At 35.7% G+C, this 25,010-nt stretch overlaps 1 protein-coding gene across 2 annotated transcripts in view; it reads right to left on the minus strand.

Annotated features, from left to right (window-relative positions):
• KCNC2 (potassium voltage-gated channel subfamily C member 2) overlaps nucleotides 1-25,010 on the minus strand; it is a 197,368-nt gene that overhangs the window by 90,661 nt on the left and 81,697 nt on the right. The window lies entirely within an intron of this gene.

A 25,010-nucleotide genomic window follows, 5' to 3' on the forward strand; every position in this document is an offset into this window, starting at 1 on the left:
TACAATTGCCCTGTCCCTGTCTGTGCTCTATTACTATCTCAAATTTGGTCATGTCTACTCTATCTCACCTAAAAATTCTATTATGTCCTTCCTTTCTTCATTTTCTCCTTTTTGTTTATCTTTGATCCAGTGTTCAGCATAAAGAAACCAAGAGTCTAATAGAAATCATAAGTACATTACTTTTGAATAACTGTAACCATATGAAGGACAAATACTGATAAAAGGCATCATACCAAAACTAACAATTTGAAAATGTCAGACATACTGTTAGCAAAGGTGACCTAGAGTACACAAATATCACACAAATATCAAGTCTTTTCTTGACAATCAGCATTGCCTTGATAGTCTAATGACAGAAATATCATATGATATTAGATACCATTCTTTTATAGAATTCCATAAAAGAATTCCCAAGTCTAAACAAAGCAGAATCAATGTAGTTTAACTAGAAAACCTGAATTCAATTTATCATTTATATTAAAGGATAAGCAATAAGCAACCAAGTGTAGTTCAGAAGACACCACAAGCAAGAAGCACTTTATATGATAGAAAATCATGCTTGTAATTATATATCTCCCAACATTTGAACATCTAGAGTGTTCAAGGTGAATATATACACATAATGGTGCACGATTTGACAAATTTAAATGCTTTAAAATTAATGCACTGACATTAATCACAATTTTCATACCAAGAAATTTGGACCGGTAAGGTAAATGTACTTAATTTTTATAATAAAAGAGATTAATCTCTTGAATGTTGAATTCCCAACCTCGATGTGTTTGTCATTTGGATATGCAGACTCTGACCATCCAGACATTAAAACCACTATTTCCCCTGTAGTTTTCCAAAGAAAAAAAAAGATGGAGAATTTAGTTCAGTGTAATCTCCCCAAATACGCTTGAATTTAGGGTTTGTACTTATAAAAGAATCACACCATCCTATGCCAGAAATCCTGGCCTGTTAACTTCCTCATGCCACCCCCTAACCTCTTTGCCTCCAGCTCCAAATGTCATACCCACCTTCTCTTCCAATGGAATTTAGCATAAGAAAGAGTACATGGGCTGCTCATTATTTATAAGAAACTGTCACCTAAATCTCAGAAACTTGTCTACGGCCATACCACCCTGAACGCACCCGATCTCGTCTAAATCTCAGAAACTTATTGTTGTACATTCACAATATAGTTGTATTTTGATCCTGAAGTTAGTCTTGTCCATGATTCAGCACATGGCATATGGTGCTTCTGTCTTGGGTCATAAGACATGGGGCATCTGGCCAGATGACTCCTGTAGTCAATATCTCCAGGAAAGAGATCTTTTCTTTTTTTAATCAACAGAATCCAACTTAATTATGGCTTATTAATTTATAAATCTACTTTGGCCTTACCCAAAGTAACTCCCCATAAACACACACACGCACACACGCACACACACACACACACACACACATACACACACACACACACACTTTATGAAAGTTTAATTCAATAGACCATGGCTTAAGATAAAAGAGAATTCAGAAAATTTAGTTAATCTAATTTACATTTGAAATTCACTCAACTTAGTTTTTAGTTCGAACCTGAATGAAAAACTCAAAATCTGATGGAGTAGTATATAAAATATTCAACCAAAATGATAGTTCTTTTGACATTTTGGCTTAGGGGCTCAAAACCAGTTACGGGTAGATATGTTTTAATAAAAGATAGTCCTAAACAAAAAAATTCAAAAGCAAAAAATAAAATTGTGGATGGTTGCCAAATTGACCCCTTCTTCTTTTTGTCAGCAAATATCATAGATTCTTATACCCAAATACTCTATCTTACAGGCATCATTCATTTATTCAAAGAATATACAGGGAATATTTAATAACTACCAGACACTGCTCTGGCAGCAGGAATATAGCAGGGAGCAAAATAGACTAAAACTCACCCTCTTGAGCCTGTGTTCTATAATGTACTGCTGTGTAAGTGCTTTCAGGAAAAGTAAATCAGGCCAAGGAAATGTTAGAAAACAAGATTTCAGTTAGGGGATTACATCCCAAAGAGGTAACATTTGATCAAAGCCTAAGTGATGTGAGGAACTAAGCCTGCTTCCAGTTTTGGGCAAAGGATCTGGATCTTCTAGTCTTGTGCAAAGGATCTGGAATCCTCTCTGTTCCAAGAGTTACTCACATCATATTACTTCCTTTATCTACACTTTTACTTGTATCATTCTGTCCCCCAAATGCCCTCTAATTTACTTCCGCCTTTTGGAATCCAATCAGTTCTTTTCATGCTTCCATGACCCCTTCTCTAAAAACCCTTGTCAACACTCCATTCCTGCCTTTCACTGCCACTTACTGTGATCTGTGCCAAATGTCATCATACTTAGAATCTAAAAGAGAAGAGAACTGATACTTATAGAATTTCTACTATGAACCACAATCTCTGCCAGAAGTCTTTTATATATTATCTCATTTAATATTTATGAGATTTCTATGAGGTTAGGTATTACTATTCAATTTCACAGGTGAGAGAACGGAGCTTCTGAGAAATTCTGACCACACAGCTAGTAAGTGGCAAAGACAAAATTCATACCCAGTTTCATATAACTTCATACATTTCATTCATTGTACTTATTCACTTATGCTTCTATATCAAAAACACAGTGTGTCTTATGTCTTTTTCCAAGTTTAGGATGTAGATGATTTTCAATGCTTTTGTCTGAAATTCTATTCACTTTCCCCTCTGCATATCAGATTTTCAGGGCCCAGCATGCTATAATGCTTTTCTAAATTAGTGAAAGCCACACTGATGTCTCTTCTCTAATGCCTGGTACACTTGGAATCCCAATTGAACAGATTGGCATCTATTGATTTCTCTATTTGTGTCATTCCTAATTTGTTTTCTACAAATAATTATTTATGAATCTAATGAGACCCCTAGATGGCCTCCCCAGAAAAATAATGAATATAATGACAATACTGTGCATTCCTGAAACTCATCCCTGGATCCAATTCTTTGAATACTTTTATTTAAACTACCCAAGAAAATTACGTGCTCCTTGAGAACAGAAACTATAATTTATTTTCTCTTGAGCTCCCTGCAGTGCCTGGCACAGTGCTGAACAAATATTAAGTGACTAGCTTGTCAAAGAACCTGTGCTTTAGATTATGCAAAGTGATAGGTTTTTATCATAAACCCATCTAATTCCATTTGCTGGAATAAAAACAGGTTGTTTGCATTTTGCAGAACCCAAAGGTTGGGGGATTATAACTTTAAAAAGGGAGCATAATATAGTTCAGTCCCACTGTCTTGGGGTTACTGAGCTGTGAATTCTGAAGCTGGCTAAAGAATCTGGATTCACATGTTTAAGAGGCATGTCTGAAAGGAACCATAGAAACAGTGGAGCTCAACTAGGACTTCATGCTCCCTGCCTGTTCTCTCAAAGAGAACATCCAAAGAATATTTTCTCCCAGTGATATTATTGGAATTTCTCATTATAAAATAATAATCGTAATCATGATTGTAAAGTGAAAGTAAATATTATTAGATTTTAAAAAGACTATAAAAGCAGCTACTAAAAATCACTGTGATGAATTCTTCCAACTCACGTAATATCATTTTTTAATTTAGATTCAAATAAAATGAATATTCTGAGAGAATTGGCTGAATATACACATTGCAATAGAGGAAAATCCTGTAAAAGCAAACCTACATTTTAAAACAACCAAATAGAAACAGTAGGAATTAAAGACGAAACACGATATTTCATCCTGAAATTTAGATCACTAGGTAACAAACAAACAAAAAAAGGAACAAAACAGTAATGTCGGAAGGGTTAGACTGCAAGATGCCCCATTCCTAACATTGTCTGTCCTGGAAATCTCATCCTGGACCCTCCCTCAGTGGATTCCACATGCAGGGTCCATGTACACACACCTGCAACTCATGGTTGGTACAACTTATTTCCTGAAGCCCACCCACCTCCAAAGAAACAGCCTTCCCTTAATTTTCTAAATCTAAAGGATGGCATCTCACTTGCTCTCGCTATAATTTCCAGCCCAGCATAAAAAAACTTTCCTCTACAATTGTCTCCCTAAGATTCCATTCACATAGCAACACATTTTTTCTTCTGTTTTGGATACAGTTACTCCCTGACTCTCATTATCACTGGTAATTGGGCTTTTTTTTTTTTTTTTTGTAGTTAAAAAGAAAAAAAGAAAGAAAGAAAGAAAGAAAGAAAGAAAGAAAGAAAGAAAGAAAGACAAAAAGAAAGAATATCCAGATTTAATTACACATTTGTCACCATACTTTAAGAACTTTCTGGGTTTAAAGGTTTAATGTTTCTTGCTCTTTTGATAGTTTGAGAATGTTTTGTTTTGAATTCATTTTGCCTGCTCCTTTCAAAATATACAAAGGAGGAAAAAATGGGGAAGATACAAGCTGCACTGTCAACAGGCTGGTCCTGCGTTGCTTTTATTATCTTGACTACAGCCACCAATAAAAAAACAGACAATGTACATAAATTACCTATAAACACTGTCCCAAAAAAGACTGCAATGTTGACTTTCTTGTTGACTTGTAATGTTGACTTGTCTTGGGAATTGTTAGGACCATGGGTAGTCTTGGAAACTCCAAATGACTTTTATAGCCAAATGTTATTTTTTGACATCTCCAGCCACTTTACTACAATTTTCATCATTGCTCCTTAACAATGGTAATACTGAAGAATATTCAAAGAATATAAAAAAGAAAAGGAAGAAATCAGAAATATATAAGAACAAACTAAAAATCAGAACTAGGTTTGGAAGGATTAAGATAGAGAGGGCAATGATTACAGTTCATATTCATAAAATACGCAAATAATAATAATAATAGCATATAGAGTAAAATATATAGGTATAATATATTCCATAGTATAATGAACTAAATATATGGAAATTATAGTATCTTTGTCATTTTTTATGAAGGGCATATGAATGAACTTTAGGGCAATGAAGTTTGTAGGCACTCCATACTACAAATTGAATGGCACCCTGGAAAGAAAGGTGCAACTCGGTGTTTCTGCATAGTAATTAGTGTGGGCCAGTTATTTCTCTATGTACTTGCCTACATCACTACACCGTAACTTCCTCACAACAGGACCTATTGTTATCTTTGTAACTTCAGTCCCAACACAAGGCTTTAAAATGTCAATACTAATATTTGTAGAGAGCTTCACAAAATCCCTGCGAATAAATGGAAGAGATGTTATTATCTACTTTAGACACATAAAGCAAAACAAATCTCAGGCAGTATAAGTGACTAGACCAAGAACTCTCAGTTAAATGATCATTGGTCATTTACTAACAACCATTACTGAATGACTAGTATGTACCAAACTCCAAGAGTACAACCAAGGACGAGGCATAATCGTTATTGTGGAGTGGCTAACAATCTAATGGGGAGAAAGACATAATGCCCATGTAAACAAATAAGTAAAATAACTTCAGATACTACTGATAAGCAAAATGAAAGCAACATGGTGGGACAGTAGGGTCTCAATTGCTTTAGGTGGCAGGCTTACAGAACGTACTTTGGGAAGGCCTCTCTGAAGAGATGACCTTTGAATGTCAACCTCAAAGCAGAGAAAGCTGCCTGTAAGAATCAGGAGAAAGAGCATCCCAAATAGAAGAAAATGAAAGATCAAGTCTTGAAACAAGCTGGTGAAGAGCAGAAGGACCAGAGTGGCTGAAATGCTATGAGTAAGCAGGAGCTTTTAAGTCAGAAGGAAAGGCTGGGCATTACAAGTAAAGAGGATAGGTTTTATACTGGCTACATCGGAAATTGGCCTTAAGCAGGGAAGCAGGGGGATATGGTTTAAACTTTAGAAAGCTTACTTTAGCCAATATGTAGAAAATAAGGTAAGAAAGGGGCAGAAGTTACATTCAGGGCCCAGTGCAATCATTCAGGAAGGAGACTGTGTTGTGCATTACATCCCTTTCAAACACTGTCAGAGAGAGAACATCTAACTGGAAGAAATGAATATGATCTCCCTGAATTTTATGCTTTAACAATGTCCAAGCACAGGAAAGAGCCCAGGAGAAGGGAATTAGCTTATAAGCCAAATTTAGTATTTGCACCTTACTTCTGATTAACTTTACTGTAAGTTACCAGGCCTGGTGAGAGTCCACCTAATCTTGGTGAGACACCAAAATTACAAAGAATAAAACAACATTGAAATGTTACATGGAACGTGTCTGCTTGACATCCCCTCTCACTGTATCCTTTCAGGCATTTCCTTTTCACTCAATGGCCCTGTTGAACAGATTAATATATTCAATGCACAACATGATAACTGCAATTCTGAGATATGAGGCTGCCCACAGTTGTTTCCAGGAATACAACAAAAATGCCATGGAGAGACTGCCAAAGAGCCATTTCACACGTAACTTCAAATTTTAAGTTTTCTTTGAAAAGTGGCTTTTGCCAAATGTAAGCACAGCAAGAAGGTGTGAGATATCTCTAGTGGAGATAAGGAAAAGAGTTTGGTTAAAAATAACTAGCATTATATATTATTTTATTATTTGTAAAGTACTTTCCTGTACAATGCCTCATATGATTCTCAAACTAACATTATGAAGTAGGATAAGAATAATAATAATCTCCAATATGGAGATGAATAAACAAGTTCAGGGAAGTTAGTGACTTAACCAAGAAAACTCAACCAGTAACTAGCCAACTGGGCCAGAACTTGAAACCAGTTCTTCTGACATTCAAGGTCATGCTGGTTCCATCACTCTCTACTGTTTGCATTGAGCGAAGGCTCTCTTGTCCAAGAAATCTGCATAGTACTCAAGTTAAGAGCATAAACTTTGAGGTCAGGAACAGCTCCATCAATTGATCTGTGCCCCAATTCTGCTACTTGATTGGCATCTCTCTGTGACACAACAAATTTCACCTCAGTCTTTTTTTGAGGATTAACACAATGTATGGAAAGAGTTCATCATGCTTTCTTAAGCAACAGCAATAACTCTATAAATGACAGTTTTAGAAATGGATGACCATCACAACTAAATGAAAAATATACTCTAATTGGCTTTAAAATACCACTGTAAAACCAAATTAGGGATCAGGTGACTCAGACAGGTACTACACCCTGCATAAAGCTTTCAAGGAAGATTTCCAGTCCATCCGCTATATCTCACTTATAATTAATAGAAGGCTGGGGATTTAAATGTAATGTATTAAATATAAAACAAGAAAAACAAAAAGTTAGGTCTCTTAGGAGCTTCAGTTTAATATTTCTATCCATCTGCATGTAAATGGGTGTTCAAAAAAACTCACTTCCAATTAATCCCAAATACTTTATCATTTCAATAGTTGCAGAGATTCCACAATATGGCAGCAGTGTCTCATTGATATTTAGGATTGATTTATGTTGGAGGACAGACCACAGATTCCTGGGCATCCTGGCAAAGAGGCTTGTCATACTCAGCATCCTGTCCTGGCTTTCCCCCAGGAGCTGTGGCCTCCCCCTGCTAGCATCCTTCAACCCCATATTCTAAATCAAGCAGGACATACAGCTGGGATTGCATGTAGCAGCACTTCTTTATGATGTCATTCCTTGAGCCCAGCCAGCTCTGCTTGCAGCTGTAACAAATCTGTATGCTATCTCCTAAGTCCTAGGGAATGGCACCCTTTTGAGGTTCTAAAGCTCTGCTTGGACTGAGGCCACAAATGAGGCCAAAGCCATCAAAGAATTGTTCTTAGCCCAACACAAAAGTGCTAAATTTGATGAAAGATTCTGGCAACAAAGAAAGTCTCTTACAAAGCATTTTTGGCACATGGCTATTAATTATCCTGCCAGGAAAAGCAGTTGCTGGTCCTGGGAAAGGATGTCTTTGAGAGACATGGGAATGACTAGAGGGCTCCACTGTTTTTCAGAGGCTCTGAGATTATGCTACTATTTCTTAGCTGCATATGTCTTTTCATTTGCTTTTAATCATTGCAACATTTTCTAAAAACTAGATCTAACTATGAATCCAAAAAAATACTTTATGTATTTTTTTAACAATAGGAGATGCTGGATTCTATTTCCTTCTACTCATCTCTGCAACTGATATAAGCAATTTCCCAACAGCAGCCTCTCTACAGAGTCTGCCTTCTATCTATTCTAGACATCTGTGTACATTTCTCTGTGAGCCACATGATCCACCATTCCAAGATTGGCCTTGATGCCTTCTGTTGTTCCAATCCTAGTCCTTACAATGTTTCTAGTTCTTAATTCATCTCACCCCTACTTCCCAAAACTATAGACCTCTATGACCAGTACTATTAACTTCCCTATTTGGCTCTTAAATATATATCTGATTTTGATGGATTTCCTATTCATTGCACTTGCTTTGTTTCCAAAATTCTCCATTTTGGGAGTCTTAGAGGAGCCAAGAATTGTCTCTACCAAGTCAGCTGATTTAGGAAAATTTGCTAACAACTCTCCTTTTTCATTCTGCAATTAGTTACTTAGCAGAGGGCCAGGCATAGGGAGAGATACTAAGGACATGGCGGTGAAAAAATAGACACGTTCCATACCCTTGGGAAGGAGCAGATGCTAAACAAGTAATCACACATATAACTAGAAAATGAAAGCTGTGATAAGTGCTAGGAAAAAAATATGGGGGTGGGAGGGAGTCAAGGAAGGTCCCTGAGGAAGCGATTGCCTTTGTCACAGGACCATAATCACTCTGTGTTTAATTGTGCTTTTTGATTAGTTATTGAAAGCAGAATGTTGTATTACTTTGGTTAATATTCAGCATGTGATCCAGATACTCTCTGCAGCTGTGCCCAGAGAGCTTGGTCTTATTTCTTTTGGAATTTCCTGTGGAGTAGAAGCATTCATTTCCCATGGCCATATTTGATGGATTAAAATAAGTGCTACTCATTTGTCAGCTCAGCTGTAATGTCAGAGGAAAATTCTCCATTCCATTTCTGGTATTCCCTGTGATCCTTGGCTATATCTACTTCATAGAGGAGAAAGGTGAGATCCTTTGTGTTTAAGTGATCTCACCCAAGGCCTCTGCAGGTTCATGATAGAGAAAGTTTCAGAAGACAGAGCTCGGGGTTATTAGTTCTTGAACACTGACTCAGTGTCTATAGTGAATGACCTGAATTCTCACATGCAGCCTGCTGACACTGGTAGAGGCTTATATCCTGCAGTGACCCATCCAAAGTACTTAAGAGGATGATGCATGAAAGAGAGAAACCATTTGGGGAAATCAAAAGCCAAGTTCCACCACCACCACTAAGGCAAGAACATTAGTCATTTCACCCAGAAGAATGAAGCCATTTCTGCCCTCCTAGACTCAGGGATAGAGTTCAATAAAGTTCACTGTTAGTGTGAAGGAAGAAGAGAAATAAGACCCATTTCATACAATCATGACCAGGGGCACCCTACAAGATTTGTCATCCAAATCTTACAACAATCCTATAGGACGGGCATAGGATCTTGCCATGATGCAGAATTGGAGTCCCAGAGCCATTTATATGGTGGAAAGAGATATGGCCCATTCTATAGTCCATCTAGGTGAGAACCCAAAGCCCTTAAGCTTCCCACTACACCTAACCATGTTGAAAAAAATAGAGTATGAATTAAGAGTTAAGTTTGTTGTAAGATATGTAACATTTTCCAGTAAATTTCCTTGATGAGTGTCTTTTTTATATATAATGATTTATCAACAGAAAGTTTTATTTTTAAAAAATCTGAATAATAGTTCAGAAAATATAATTCAGAGAATAGTTCAAAGTTGAGGGCTCTGAAGTCCAATATACTTGGGTTTTCATTCTGTTGCTTCTGTTCACTGGCTTTACTATCTTCTTGACTTTATCTCACCTGTAAAGTCAGGCTAATAACAGTACACTCTGGGGCACCTGGGTGATTCAATCAGTTTAACATCTGACACTTGATGTTAGTAAGATCTAGCCCCATGTTGGGCTCTGCACTGAGCATGGAGCCTATCTGAGATTTTCTCTCTCTCTCTCTCTCTCTCTCTCTCTCTCTCTCTCTCTCTCTCTCATTCTCTCCCTCTGCCCTGTCTGCCTCACAATAAATAAACTTAAAAAAAAAAAACATTACACCCCATTAGAAATTTTTCGAGTGTTGTATTGAATAATGCAGGCATATTGCTTAATGTCTGACACATACTCAAAAAATGGTAGCTATCTTTTTATAATCTATATTCACATGAATGAAATTGTTTCCTGAAGCTGTGTTAAGTGACTGAAAAAAATAAGCCAAATAAGCACACACCATTACATAATTTCAATAAAAGCTCAGATCTGCAGTACATATCCTATATTCCATTGTTTAAGTCTCAACCTTCTAGAAAACCTAGCTCACACATCTTTGAAGCAAAACATAGAATGACCATGTAATAAAAAGATCACAGAATTCATGATCCAAAGAGCAAGGTTCTAGTCCCAACTCCCCACCTGTGATTATATGATCTTAGACTTAATTCTTATGAACTGATGAATAATCCCATGTTTAACATAAAGAAAAGAGAATACCCCTCCTCTACATAGCTTCAGTATCAAAGTAGGTCATGTCAAAGCATATAAAAGTCTAGTAAGTATGTTTTTTTAGTAAGTAAAACAAAAATTCAAGAATTGTCTTAGTTGATCTGTTAGGACAAATAGGACTAATACAATTAAAAGACATCAAAGCAAGGCAGTAAGTACAAAATTTTTTTGTTCATCTATGGACTATTCATTATCATCCAATGTTTGCTTAGATTATATAATGAACCATCAGATACCAGTTGAAATCAGAAAGCTGGGAAAATATCAGGTAGTGTTGTAGGTCATAGCTTCGCCAAAAGAAATTTATTGTTGGGAACTTGGATTTATTTTAATCCGAGGATATTTTAATTCAGGTCTTAGGCCAATCTGCCTCGATAATTTATAAGTATATTTTATCAAGTAGTATATTTAAAAAATTGAGTGGTTAACAAATTCTAGATGCAAAAATGCCTAACAAGATCAATTATATTAAATTAAATAAATTCCTTCAAAGAGTAAATACAAATTTTGTAGAGAAATAATTGAAGTTTGGCATATAAACCTTGCTCATTATTTTAAAGGATAAATGTTTCTCTAACATCATTATATGAATTTAAGGTACTACTTAAGGACAACAGTGAAAGCAGTTTCATAAGATTTCAGCTTCAAATTTGGGTATAAAGAGACATGCATGACAAAACATTCAGTTTTTTAAGTCAATTTTTACTGAATGGATTAAAGCTAAACACTAAGATTATTTTAATTAACAGAATCAATGATATGCAAATCTTGGTAGACTATCACTTGAAACCAGTTCTATTCTTAATAGGACAAAAATAGATACAATGAAATACTTTTCTTCTAATTAAATGTTTTAAAAATACACTTAAGGAGAAGAGCAAAACAAACAGCTTAGTATCTATCCACCATCTTAAGCAAGTACCTTTCCCAAATGCCTCCTTTAGGGTTAAATAGGCAGTATGTTTGTAATCCTTAGTCCTGCCTAAAGTTCTCTTCCCAAACTCTTTATTCTGCAAAGGAAACCATTATAGCAGCATCCATCTTTCCTTTCATATGGGAAGATTCCAGTTACATTTGAGGACAAGCTTTAAGGTCTTGATTCTAGACCAATAGATTCCAGGGATAAATAGACCAATAGTGTCCAGCTGCCTGTCAGCCCAACACAGCCTGACTGTAGCTCTGTCTCTGGGATGTACTCCGCTCCACCTCCTTTCTCTCCTTCAGTTCTTTTCTACCCTGGCAGAACCCTTAGGGGTTTAATTCTCAGGGACCTTGGGGTCAATGAAAATCTCTCAAAATCACATAGAAATCAGGAGAAAGTTCAAAATCAGCCAGCAGTAGACACATTGGTTACAAAGTGGAGGTTCCAAAGGTTATTTGTCAAAACCCAAAATTGAAAACCACTTTTGGAACACAATGGAACCATTCTTCAATAAACACTACACTTTCTAAAGCCTTATATATTTCTCCTTTATCTAGTCTAGAAAATAAAATTTCACCTACAAATGCTAAAAAAAGATAATACAAAAAATTCCATAGAAGAGCCCAAACCTTTCAAATCTTGCCACGTGAAATTGGTTTTATGTATAGCAGGTTTAGTTCCATATGAACTTAAATCATGTTCATTCTCCCAAATCAGTTTTCACATTGTACATAAGGACAGAGAAAAAAACAATCTCTCCCCTATTGATCAATTATTATGCTTCAAAAACAACAACAACAAAACACACAAAAACCCCACAGATATGATTATTCCCACCTCACAAAACATATCTAGGGGATTTTTACACCCCAAAATGCCTTGACACCATATTTTTTAAGTTAAAAGGCTATGGGTTTTACTTGATCATAATCTTCAGCTTTACGAAGATTTATTTTATAGGAAGAAACCAGCTGTTTTATACCTTCACCGAGGCCTGATAAAGAATTCAGGTTGAGATGAGAGGAATTGTATGAGCTGTAAATACAAATTGTTGGTAGAGGGGGCTTTTAAGATACTTTAACAGATTATTAAGGATTAGCTGTCTGAGATGGTTTAAATATCTAATCATACACAGAGACAAAAAAATGAGCTTTGGGGATTGCTTGCAGACCTATGATTCTGTAGAAATAGGCCATGACACAGGTGTCTTTCAAGATAAATATGTCTTCTATGTATTGGAGAAGGATTTAAAATGTTGAATTTGCATATATTGTGATTAAATCTCTACCTCCTAGCAGGCTCATACAACTTTAAAAATATAAAATATTTTGTGTTCTCGTTAGTGATTACAATCTTCAGCAAAAATGTTTATAATCCTCTCACTGAAACTTACCATCTTTGATATCTTTATTATGATTCCTATTGAGTGGACCTTAATCAAAATGCATCAAAAGTTGTAGGCAAAAATGATAACCAAGCTGGCAAAGAACATCAAATATGTTCATGTGATTGGTGCATATTCCCCCACAATGGGGAATAATTATGCCAATTGTCAGACTCATGAGGCTACACTTTCCTGCAGCAATTTGTACCTAGAGTGGGTGATATGGATGAACAAAGCACACAAAAGTACACATCTAAATTGAGTATTCTGGAAAATAATCTCTGTGTTTGACTTGAGCCAAAATCAGACCAACTTACCTTAGCCAATGTACCAAGAACTTAGGGCCACATGATTATATTGTTATTCATCTAGATAGAAACTTTTTAATATGTTTATAATAAAATGTAAGCGACTGTGTTTCTGAACAGAAGAGTCAACCCAAGTGAAGAATCAAAGGAGCAGATGGGCTTCTTAACTGCACTATTTGCATATCCTTATGGAATGGCAGAATCTTTCATGTTTGGTTCTTTCTACTTTAGAAAGTGATCATTCTGAACATGAGTCACAGCTCTATGACTTCTATTTTAGTATTACCTTGTGTAAGGCACTTGGCCAAGACCATTAGAATGTTTGGGGTCAGTCATGGAGAGAATTGTGAAGTAGGTTTATGTCATTGCCATTTTATGTGTCAAATGCTCTTTTTGTATTCCTTTTACTCTTTTACAAGATGTGCTGCGATCAAACTCACACATACTCAGTCTACTGGCCTGAACCTTCAAACGAAATTCATTTCTTTTTCTCATTCCTTATCAGAATTCTGGGCTTTCCTGTTCCTAGACTCATCCATCAAGTTTTCAAACATAAATTTCATCTTGAATATTATTGAATATTATTATTTAGATATATAGAACAGCTAGATACATAGATACATAGATAGATGCATGGATAGATCTCATTTTACTCCTTAAAATAACCTCATAGATATTATTTTCTAAGTGATAAGGGAATTAAGGCCAAGATGGTTATCTAGTAGATTGTGGAGCCAAGAATAAAAGACAACTCCCTCTTGTCTCAACCTCATGGCCTTACTACTCTTATAAAGTAAAGCATCTTTATAGACTAGTCCAGTGCTACAGGAACTAGTTTTAAGTGGAAATTTACTGCACTGAAGGGTATAAAACTAATAGTGAGTTAATGTGTTATCTCACTTATAATATGCGCACTTACAATAATTTGGTAAATTAGACCTTTAAAACAAAGAAAAAAGAATCTCCAATTTTGAAATATCAAGCATTAATGTATACATTCATACATTCACTCAACAAACCTTCACTAAACACCTACAATGTGCCAGGCACTGTAGAAGGTACTAAAATTACACCCTGTATAAAGACGTTTCTACATCTCGAAAAATTTTGGTCAGGGGAGTTAGGCAATTAGACATCATTGATTACAGTGAAGTGGCAAATCATAAAAGACAGGTTTACACTGGCCACTAGGAACACAAAAGGAGTTTGGAAAAAACACTCTGTAAGGTTTCACATGTAATGTGACAAGTGGGTTGAGTTTTGTAGAATGAGGACGTTGATATTGCTGACTTTCAGGACTACGTGAAGAAATCCTATACGCATGAAGAAGTGTGAAACAACATGAGATGAGGCAAGAACTCATCTCATTGTCAGAATGGCCCTGGACAATGTGCAAGGCACAAAGAGAAGGCTGAAAATAAAGGGACATAAGCTGAGCTTAAGAGTCTGCCCTTTATCTTGAATCCTACAAGAAGCCATCAAAGGATTATTAGCAAAAAAGTTCAGGTTAAGATTTTTGTTAGCAAAAGTTTAGTCTAGCAGTAAGAAGAATTAGAAACAGGCCTTTGAAGAAGCACTCGGGGCAGGAAGGACTTGCCAGTGTTCCTACATCACATGGTAGAGGGCCAAGGCTTCCAAATGACCCTGACATATTAAAAGAAAAACTCATGTATAGTAACCAACCTTTTCAAAAAGTTTTCCATCATGTCTACTTAAACAGTGCTGTGTTAAGCATTTCCTACTCTAGTTAATGTACTGTATATTGTTTAAGGACTCTGCTTTCTAGTTTGTCTCAGTTAATGTTTTAGGTTTGGCACTTGTCTCAAAGGTTTATGAATGAGAACTTACTGTGGAAATTACGGAAAACAGGTAGTAACAATCTCTGTATTTTGGTGAAAGCCTCATTTTCACAAAGGGAGAATTAGTAGCTACATGACAGCACTAGTTGAAAATGTAGCTCAAATTAAATTCAAGCAATATTGAAAATTATAGGATCCCTCACTTGCTTTTAGAGAAAAAGGTCAGTTCTCCAACTGTTGACAGGAAGAGAGAAAGAAGCTTGATATTTAAGGAAAATTGCCTACAGCTTTAAGGAACTATGGAGAAAACGACAGTCTCAATGGTCTGTTTTATTTAATTCTAGCAACGGTTAGAAACTAATAGTTGAACATGTCTGTTGGAAAATATAAAGAAAAAAGATGGGAAAGAAGCTAATCCTTTACAAAGTAATCAAAACACATAAATTCTCATCCCCAAATTGGAAAGCATCAGAGGATGATGAGGCAAATAAACACATTGTCCTTAAAAATGAAAGTAACAGAAACTAGAAATGATGGAAAAGTAAAAAGGGGGGGGGGCACAAAGAGTATTTGTCTAAAAAGAGGAGGTAAGTGGAAAAATAGAATTTAACATTTAAAATAAAGATGATTATGTAAACATGTTTGGAAGACAAATGCAATGAGAAGATGACTGAACCCATTAAAAAAATCACAAGAAAATATTTCTATCTTACAATTCAATGTAGCTTTTCAAATAAGTTATAAATTATGGAATTGCTAATGGAATTCCCCTGTCATCTTTGAATAAAATGTTAAAGATTTTTCATAGTCTTTACCTGTAGAGGAACAGACTATAATCATAAAAATATATGGATATGACATTCTCCAAACTAAGAAGAAAACATATCAAGCCAAAACCATTAATAAAGGTCATAGTGATGAACATCCTTCTAATATTAAAGTGGGTTACAAGGAAAATTCTAGTAATGCAATAGGATGTCCCTGATTCAAACACCATATTGTAGAAGATTCTTATTACAGATTACCCTCTGCAATCTATTTTCTATTACTTTTTCTCCTAATTAGACTACTTTTCTTATTAAATATTTTTAACCTGAAAATATTTACAATATAGATTTTTTAATGAGCATTGGAATGCTAAAAGAAAATCTTTGGTATAATAATCACAAAATTAACTAATAAAGAAAGTAACTCAGAGTATGTTTCATTCTCTGTGGCCAACATTGGAAATCTTTTCCCTTTATTATACTCATTCTGAAGTAGGAATATATTTAACATAAAAAAGATATGCATGTAAGTTTCTAATAGCCTTATTTCTGCAGAACACTGTCAATGACTGAAGCAGTGTGAGGATTGAAAGGTGTAAATAAATTCTTACAACTTCATACTCAGTGTGCTTTAAAACATGTCAGGGGAAGGCAAGATTAGACTGGTGTATGTGGACCTCTTCAAGTTCCTCATAATTCCATGATTCCAACACCTAACTTACAAATTGAGTTAAAACAGCAAATCAACAAACTCCACTAGTAAATAGGTATTGTTAAAAACAACTGAATACTTAATGTAAGCTCCCTGTAGTTTTAAGTGTAGAAAGCTACTTTCCCCATTTGGAGACTCAGAGAAATAAACTGTTATGGAAAAAAGTAGCTCATATTTACATGTCAGGAATTCTAGACTTTTACATTTATGTATACCCAATATCAATCTCCTTTGTTCATAACAGGAAGAGAAAATCACATCTAGGATTTTGTCCATCAAGTCCTACAAGAAGAAAAAATAAAACAATATTCAAGCCTCAAGAGGATTTTCAGTGCCTGGTTATGTTATTCAAAAAGAAAGTTAAGCTTTAAAATCATTAATTTCATATAGGAGGTAGAGAAATGCATACAATCAGATGTTCACCAGTTGTGAGTCCCATTAGCTATTGATTCATGCTTTATTTATTTCCATGTTTTCTTGAGAGAAGATGCAATTAGCCTCTCACCTGCTAATCAGATTCATAGCTTCATACCCCTTAGCATTTCGATGGATATTGATTTATGAAACTCAGGTCAAATTGTCACCAAATATGAAAGTCTTCACTGACTTTTATAAGCCAAGTTATTTTCAAGTAAGAAAAGCAGGCTGAATAGTCATTTAAAGCATGGATCATACTAAGGTTGCCAAGGTACCAACTTAAAATATTCCTAAGCTATTTATGCTTGCTCTTTCCTATGGTTATATGCTTCATCCCAAAGTACTATCTTATAAAAGCAAGCCATGGGTCAATGGACATGGTGGAAGATCCTACTCCTGATTTTGGCTGAGGTCATGATCTCTCAGTTTGTGAGATCGAGGCCCGAGTTGGGCTCCATGCTGATAGCACGGAGCCTGCTTGGGATTCTCTCACTCCTTCTCTCTCTGTCCCTCCCCTGCTCTCTCGCTCTCTCTCTCTCTCTCTCTCTCTCTCTCTCAACATAAATAAATAAACTTAAAAAAATAAAAATAGGGACACCTGGGTGGCTCAGTGGGTTAAGCATCTCACTTCGACTCAGGTCATGATCTCGCAGTCCATGGGTTCGAGACCCACATCAGGCTCTGTGCTGACAGCTCAGAGCCTGGAGCCTGCTTTGGATGCTGTGTCTCCCTTTCTCTCTGCCCCTCCCCTGCTCTCATTCTCTCTCTCTCTCTGTCTCTCTCTCTGTGTCTGTCTCAAAAATAAATAAACATTAAAAAATTAAAAAAAATAAAAATAAAACCATATATGGTTTTTATATCTTATAAAAGATCCCATAGTAATAAAAGAACAATGCATATGCTCAGCATGGTAAAAGTAAGGCAGGATAGCCAGATAGGGAAGTTCGGATTTAGTCCACAGTAAAATCCATATCAGCTCACTGGAAATTCTGAATGAATGACCAACATCTACCATTCACAGATAAAATCAATCCCATCTGTTGTGCCTTCTGAGTTATAACTGTTTGGATGCACCAATGCAATGATGTGTAGAATACTCTTCAGCATATAACTGGAATACATATGTTGAGCAAAGACCTAATGAAGGCTTGAGAGTAGTTGTGGTACTTTGTATATGCTCCACCAAAATAAACAAGATGAGATCATTATAAATTTTCAGACATGTGATGGAACAAAGCCAGCTAGAATGCCTCAAATAAATACAAAATGACTCACAGGATAAAGAAAGGAATATTTCAAAGGAAAGATGACCACAATTTTTACTGATATCTTAATACGTTTGGCTTTCAAAATCTACCCAGAAATTGAAAGGTGAATATAAACTTTACAGTAATTTCTTATGGATCTTATCCTCAAATATTAATTATATTCTTTATGCTTTAGTATGTAGTAGCCTTAGTAAAGTATGTTTTTAAAAAACTGTTGGATGATCAAGAACCCTTTTTAAAAATAGAGGATTACTGGGATGACTGGGTGGCTCAGTCCTCTAAGCATCCATCTCTTAATTTCTGCTCAAGTCATGATCTTGTGATTCGTAAATTCAAGCCCCATGTCTGGCTCTGTGCTGTCCGATTCTCTCTCTCCCTCTCTGCCACTCCCCTTCTCTCTCTCTGTCTCTCTTAATTAATTAATTAATTAATTAAATCTCAAAATAAATAAATAAACTTAAAACAAATAAAATAGGGGTGCCTGGGTGGCTCAGTCAGTTGAGCATCCAGCTCTTGACTTTGGTTCAGGTCATGATCTTAGGGTTGGTGAGTTCAAGCCCTGCATTGGGCTCTCTGCTGACAGTGCAGAGCCTGCTTGGGATTCTCTCTCTCTCCTTCTCTCTGCCCCTCCTCTGCTCATGCTCTGTCTCTCTCAAAATCAATAAAATAAACATTTTTTAAAAATATTTAAAAAAAAATAAAACAGAGCACTACTGAAAGCAGTGGCATATTATTGTGGTTATAGTAGGCAGAATGACAACCCTCTCCCCGCAATGTCTTCAGACTTGTGCGTATGTTATGCTGCCTGGCAACAGGGGCTTTGCAAATGTAATTAAGTTTACTAAGCTTCAATTAGGGAAAATATCCTGCATTATCTTGCGAGTCTAATCTAATCACATGAGCCCTTACAGGCAAAGAGCTTTCTCTGGCTCAAGGTAAAGAGATGAAGCAGAAGAAAAAGTTAGATTCAAAGTGTGAGAGAAACACCTTCTCATTGTTAGAGTGGGGGTAGATGGCAAGCAGAGAAGGAAACCAGGCATCCTCTCAAAACAAAGATGGTCTCTGACTGATAGGAAAGTCAAGATCTCTGTTCTACAACCACATGGAATTGAATATAGCTAACTCCTGAGTGAGGCAGATTCTTCCACAGAACCTGTAGAAGAGTGCTCAGCCCAGATGATACTTTGATTTCCAGTCTTGTGACATCCTGAACAAAGGACCCAACTGAGCCATGCTCTGCATGGAGTTCTGACCCATGCATGGGGTCATGAGGTAATAAATTAATGCTGTTTCAAGTCACCAAAATTGTGATCATTTATTACAACAGCAATAGAAAACTAATTCAGAAGCTCTGGCTCTGGACTCAGACCCTCTACATTCAAATCCCAGCCCGACCACAAAGACATAATTTCAGAGAAAGTTTACTAATTGACCTGTACAAGTTTTCCAATCAGTTTTGCAAGTGATCAACCACTATAGCTAAGCGTAATCTTAAGAAAGTTATGTCTTCATTCCAAGGCTCTGTATTTTGACTTGGAAAGTTGATTTAATAAAAACAATACCTTCTGCATAACTTTGTTGGGGGATATCAGGCAGATACTGCAAGTAACATATTTAGCTTAGTGGTTGGTATATAGTATGGGCTCAACAAATATTAGCTATTGCTATTTAAATATCAAATACATTTGCTGACATATTTAGCTAGATGTGTATTTGTCTATAATTTACATTGAAATATATCAACAATAAGTGGACTGATGGATAGAGCGTTGGATAAATGGATAGATACATACATGACAGAGCATGTATAAAATGGAGTTGGTGGATATATGGATGCTCATAGTGAAATCCCTTTCAAGTTTTTGATAATTTTTATTATGAAAATATCGGAACAGGGGTTCCTGGGTGGCTCATTCTCTCTCTCCCTCTCTCTCTGCCCCTCCCCCCCACTCATGCACTCTCTTTCTCTCTCTCTCTCTCTCTCTCTCTCTCAAAATAAGTAAATAAACATTTAAAAAATATATTGGAAAAAAACAAAATTCGTGCCAGCAGGCTTTCACTAAGAAAACACCTTATGTTAGGGTAAAACAGTTATTATTAGCAAATTACAAATTTTGAAAATAAATCTTGCTTTTAGCCCTTGCTATTTCTCTCTGGCCTGTCACTGAGATGTTAAGGGAATCAAATTATATAAGGAATGAAAATTCTCAGTGCAAAATGAAACTATTATATGGTATATTTTTATTATACAATTAATAATTCTTCACAAAGTGGTACATTGGTATGTTTTAAAATAGACTCATTCAATCAAATTAAAGGATTCCACCACACTGCTGAAGAAATGTAACATAAATTTAATGACAGCTCCCTTGCTAATCCATGCTCCCTACCTGTCACTGCATTATCACTGCTGCTCAGTATTGCTTTCATTAATTCCTCGCTGACTCCCTCCTACATCCACATTGACATCCACATCCTCTAGTTGATTAATTAGCATATGAGGTTGCTTTGAATCTTGGATCACTGTAAATGCTGAATTATTAAAGAAAGATTAATACAGTTACTACACAGATTGACTTTAAACTTCACCAAATGTATTATATACCTCATTTTTATCCAGATACCAAAATGTTTAGTAATCCTTCTTTTAATAATTAGCTATTTGTAACCAAGGATTTTAATCTATACTTATTATAGATGGTTGAGTCAAGGATTCTGAATTTACAAATATCTTACCATGACCTCCACCCCTCAAGTCTAGAATACATGTAAAATTTCTATGATTTAGCAGTTGCATTTCATATGAGTATTCTTAGATAAACTGTCAAAATTTTACTTTCATATTTTACTAAATCTGAAGTAATTTTGAAATTTAGTACCTAAAAATTTGGAGTCTAGCTCTTATATGCAGGTTCAAAGCATACTAAAAATGGAAGTTAGGAAAATGTTTATAGGTCTTAATAATCAAATGATAATTACAAAATTCCATCTTTATAATGCATGTTCTGTATGCTATAAGAATTAATAAACAAATGAGTAGAATATCAAGACTGCACAAGCAAGTCAATATGAAGAGGTGTAAGCACTGGTTTTGATTTGCACCTGGTTCCCATCAATAACCCTTAGAATAATACTCAACAGACCTAGTTCTAGCAAGAAAAAAAGTCTGTGTACTCTTTTCAAACTACATGGGGAGAAAGCTAATTTAAATTGACATTTTTCTAACTCATTTATAATAAATTACTTGCTCTCCCAGATGAGTGGGAAAATGATATTTCTGGTGTTTATATTACAGTGATTATGACTGATTATTCATTAGATTTTCTTTAAAATATGCATTCCCACAATCAGCTAAAATGTAAAGAAAAAATTTTAACCCCAAGGACAATATATTTCATCATAATTAAAGAAGTGCTGAGGAAACCCATTGAATCTACAAGGTTCAAGTTGATCATAATGCACAGAAATAGCCTAGCTACTAAAACTGAATGTGGATGCTCCAAAATGTTTCAAATTGTTCCCAGTAACAACTACATTTCACTTGCACAGAGATCATTAAGACCAAGTCAGTAATCATTCTGTATGTTGAAAGATGGCACATACAAGCCAAGTGAATCAGCTGTATTTCCTGGCTCAGCAGTGCTAACTAGGTGAGTAGGAAATAAGTAAGGAGGGGAGGGGGCGAAGTAGAGTCCAAAGAGGGTATTGACCCCAGCAACACCTTTAGCCAGTGAGTTAGGAAAAGGCTCATGGAATAAACATACCAGTGACCTCTTGGACTCTTCAGTCACATTTTCACATGAACAATATCAAAATTAACATCAGAGCCAGATGTATTTGAATTTTAATTCATCTTTCTGCATTTGAACTAGATGATATCTTAATTCCTCTCTGTATCAGTGCAGTGGCCCAATCAAAATGGATAAATGAGGATCCTTTAATGAAGGAATGAGGGGCTATTTATAAAGGTGTGGGAAAAGTTAAGGAAATGCACAAGGGATGGTGAATCAACCCAGAGATGGCAATAGCAGAAAGTGTACCATCCCTAGTCGTGAAAAGACAAATGAAGGCACAGTATCAGGGAAAGCTGCCCCTTTAGGGGAGAAGCAGTTGGTGAAGAAGCACAGCTATTGCCAATTTAAGGTCCAGCAGGGAGGCAGGGACTTCTGGTCTTCTCCTTCTGGACTCGTGCTAGCTCCTCCAATTGACTGAACCCTACAGGAATACAGAGGGCAAGGAATGTAGCCCATTGAATACACCTCTAGAGCACAAAGAAGGTGGGGGGGAAGGATCTGGAAAGGCAAAGAATATCCTATATGTTCTACACAACCCAACACAATTCATTATTTTAAACAGTAGAAAAAAGAGAGATGAGCAAAACTAGTGAGCAGGAATAAAAACATGACAGAACTGTCTACAGCTCTCCACCAGTGGCTGAGTCAAGTGGCTCAATAATTCCACAAATGTAAACTAAGCCAAGTCAGCCCTCTTTCAAAGTGGTAAAATATTGAAGTGATAAAAGCTACTGTTCCTCATCTGAGTGGAAAGCACTCAGGTTTTTCCCATTAAGTGCGATACTAGCTATAAGATTTTCTTATAGGCACTTTAACTGATTGAGGGTATTCCTTTTGTTCCTAACTTGTTAAAACTTTTTATCATGAATTCTCATTCCTTTTTTTTTTTGCATCTGTTGAAAACATTAGATCATTTTCCTCTGTTAATGTATTGATATGGTGAGTTACATTGCTTTCTTTTCAAATAATAAACCCACCTTGCATTCCAGGGAAAAAAACAGTTGGTCAGGATATATTATCTTTTTTACATTTTGTTAAATTCTATTTGTCAATATTTGATAATGATTTTTTTAGTCTATACTCATGAAAGATATTGATCTATGGCTTTCTTATAATGTATTTTGTTTTGAATACATTCTTTGAATTTGCTTTGAATAATACTGGTCTCATACAGTGATTTGGGAAACATTCCATCCTCTTCTATTTTTCATTAGAATTTTTTGTAGAAGTGATATTATTTCTTCCCAAATGTTTTATAGCATCTACCAATGAAGGTATTTGGATCTGAAATTTTTTGATAGGAAGATTGTTTTAGATATAAGTTCAATTTCTTTAATAAATTGCAGGCTATTCATATTATCAATTTATTTTAATTCTTTTTAAAAAATCACATACAATTCACCATTTTGAAGTGTACAATTCAATAGTTTTTAGTATACTTACAGAATGTAAAATTGTACCTACTATTCTAATTTTAGGATGTTCTATCACACCAAAAAGTAATTCCATACAATAGCTGTCACTTCCTATTTCTCCTTCCCCTCAGTCCATGGCAACTGCTTATCTACTTTTGTCTCTATAGAATTACATATTCTGCACCTTTTTTTATAAATGGAATCATATAATATATGACCTTCTTGGGCTTGGCTTCTTTCAATTAGCATAATGTGTTCATGGTTTATTCACATTGTAGCATGTATCAGTATTTCATTTTTATTAACAAATCATATATTATATGGATATGCCACATTTAATTTATCCATGCATCAGTTGATGACCTTTTGAGTTGATTCCACTTTTTGCTTAATATAAATAATGCTGGGGCACCTGGGTAGCCCAGTCAGTTGGGCATCCAACTCTTGATTTGGGCTCAGGTCATGATCTGTTTGTAGGATTGAGTGCTGACAGCACAGAGTCTGCTTGGGATTCTCTCTCTCCCTCTCTCTCTCTCTGCCCCTCCCCTGCCTATGTGCACACACACACTCGCTATCTCTATCTCAAAATCAATAAACATTTTAAAAATATAATGCTGCTATGAACATTCGTGTACAAGTTTTTGTATGGACATATGTTTTCAAATCCTCTTGGGTATACAGCTAGGACTGGAATTGTTAGGTTATATGGTAACTCTGTGTTTAACCAGCTGAGGAAGTCCCACACTCTTTTCCAAAGTTGCTACATTTTATATTTTCACCCAGAACGAATGAGGGTTCTGATTTCTCCACATCCTTGTCAATACATGCTACTGTCCATCTTCTTTATTATAGCCATCCTTCTAGATGTTTGGTGATTATCTCACTGTGGTTTTGATTTGCATTTCCCTAATGACTAACAATGTTGAGCATCTTTTGATGTGCCTTATTGGCTACTTGCATGTCTTTTTTTGGAGAAATGTCTATTCAGATTCTTGGCCCATTTTTTAAATTGAGTTCCTTTTTATTATTGAGTTTACGAGTTCTTTATGTATCATGAATGAATACCAGTCCCTTATCAGATATACAATTTGAAAATATTTATTTCAATATGTAGGCTGTCCTTTCATCTTTCTTATTACTGTTATAACTTAGTTTTTACTATATTTATTTTATTTTGTGTCATTGATTTTTCTGCTTCTTTGCATGACTTTTGATGATTTGACTGAATTCCCTGAGTCTTAGGTCTTTCTACAGTTCCCTGTTGGAGCAGGAGCTATCCCCAGTTCTATATGACCTCTGGGATTATTTCACAATCCACTTTCCAGTAGTTCTTTCCCCACATATGCACAGTGTATTCGACCAAAAATTGAAAAATTCTAGTTTTCATATATCCAAAACAATATGGGAAGTTCCATCCTCTTTCATATTTTGCTCTGCAAATTACAGCATCCCTGGCCTCCCCACACACTAGACTCTTGTCTCCTCTAATAAAAGAGATTATTGGATTCTTTTAGATTTTCTCTCCCTGCCCACTAGCCTGGAAACTATCTCCAGGGAGTCATCTGGGACAGTGGCAGAACTCACCTTACTTGTTTTCCTTCTCTCAAGGACCATTACCCTGTGGCCTGGATATAGTTAAGATAAAAGAAAATCAAGAGTTTGGAAAATGAGTTTAGAAAGTCAG

This window comes from Prionailurus viverrinus, chromosome B4 (assembly GCF_022837055.1).
Source record: "Prionailurus viverrinus isolate Anna chromosome B4, UM_Priviv_1.0, whole genome shotgun sequence".
Lineage (NCBI taxonomy): Eukaryota > Metazoa > Chordata > Mammalia > Carnivora > Felidae > Prionailurus > Prionailurus viverrinus.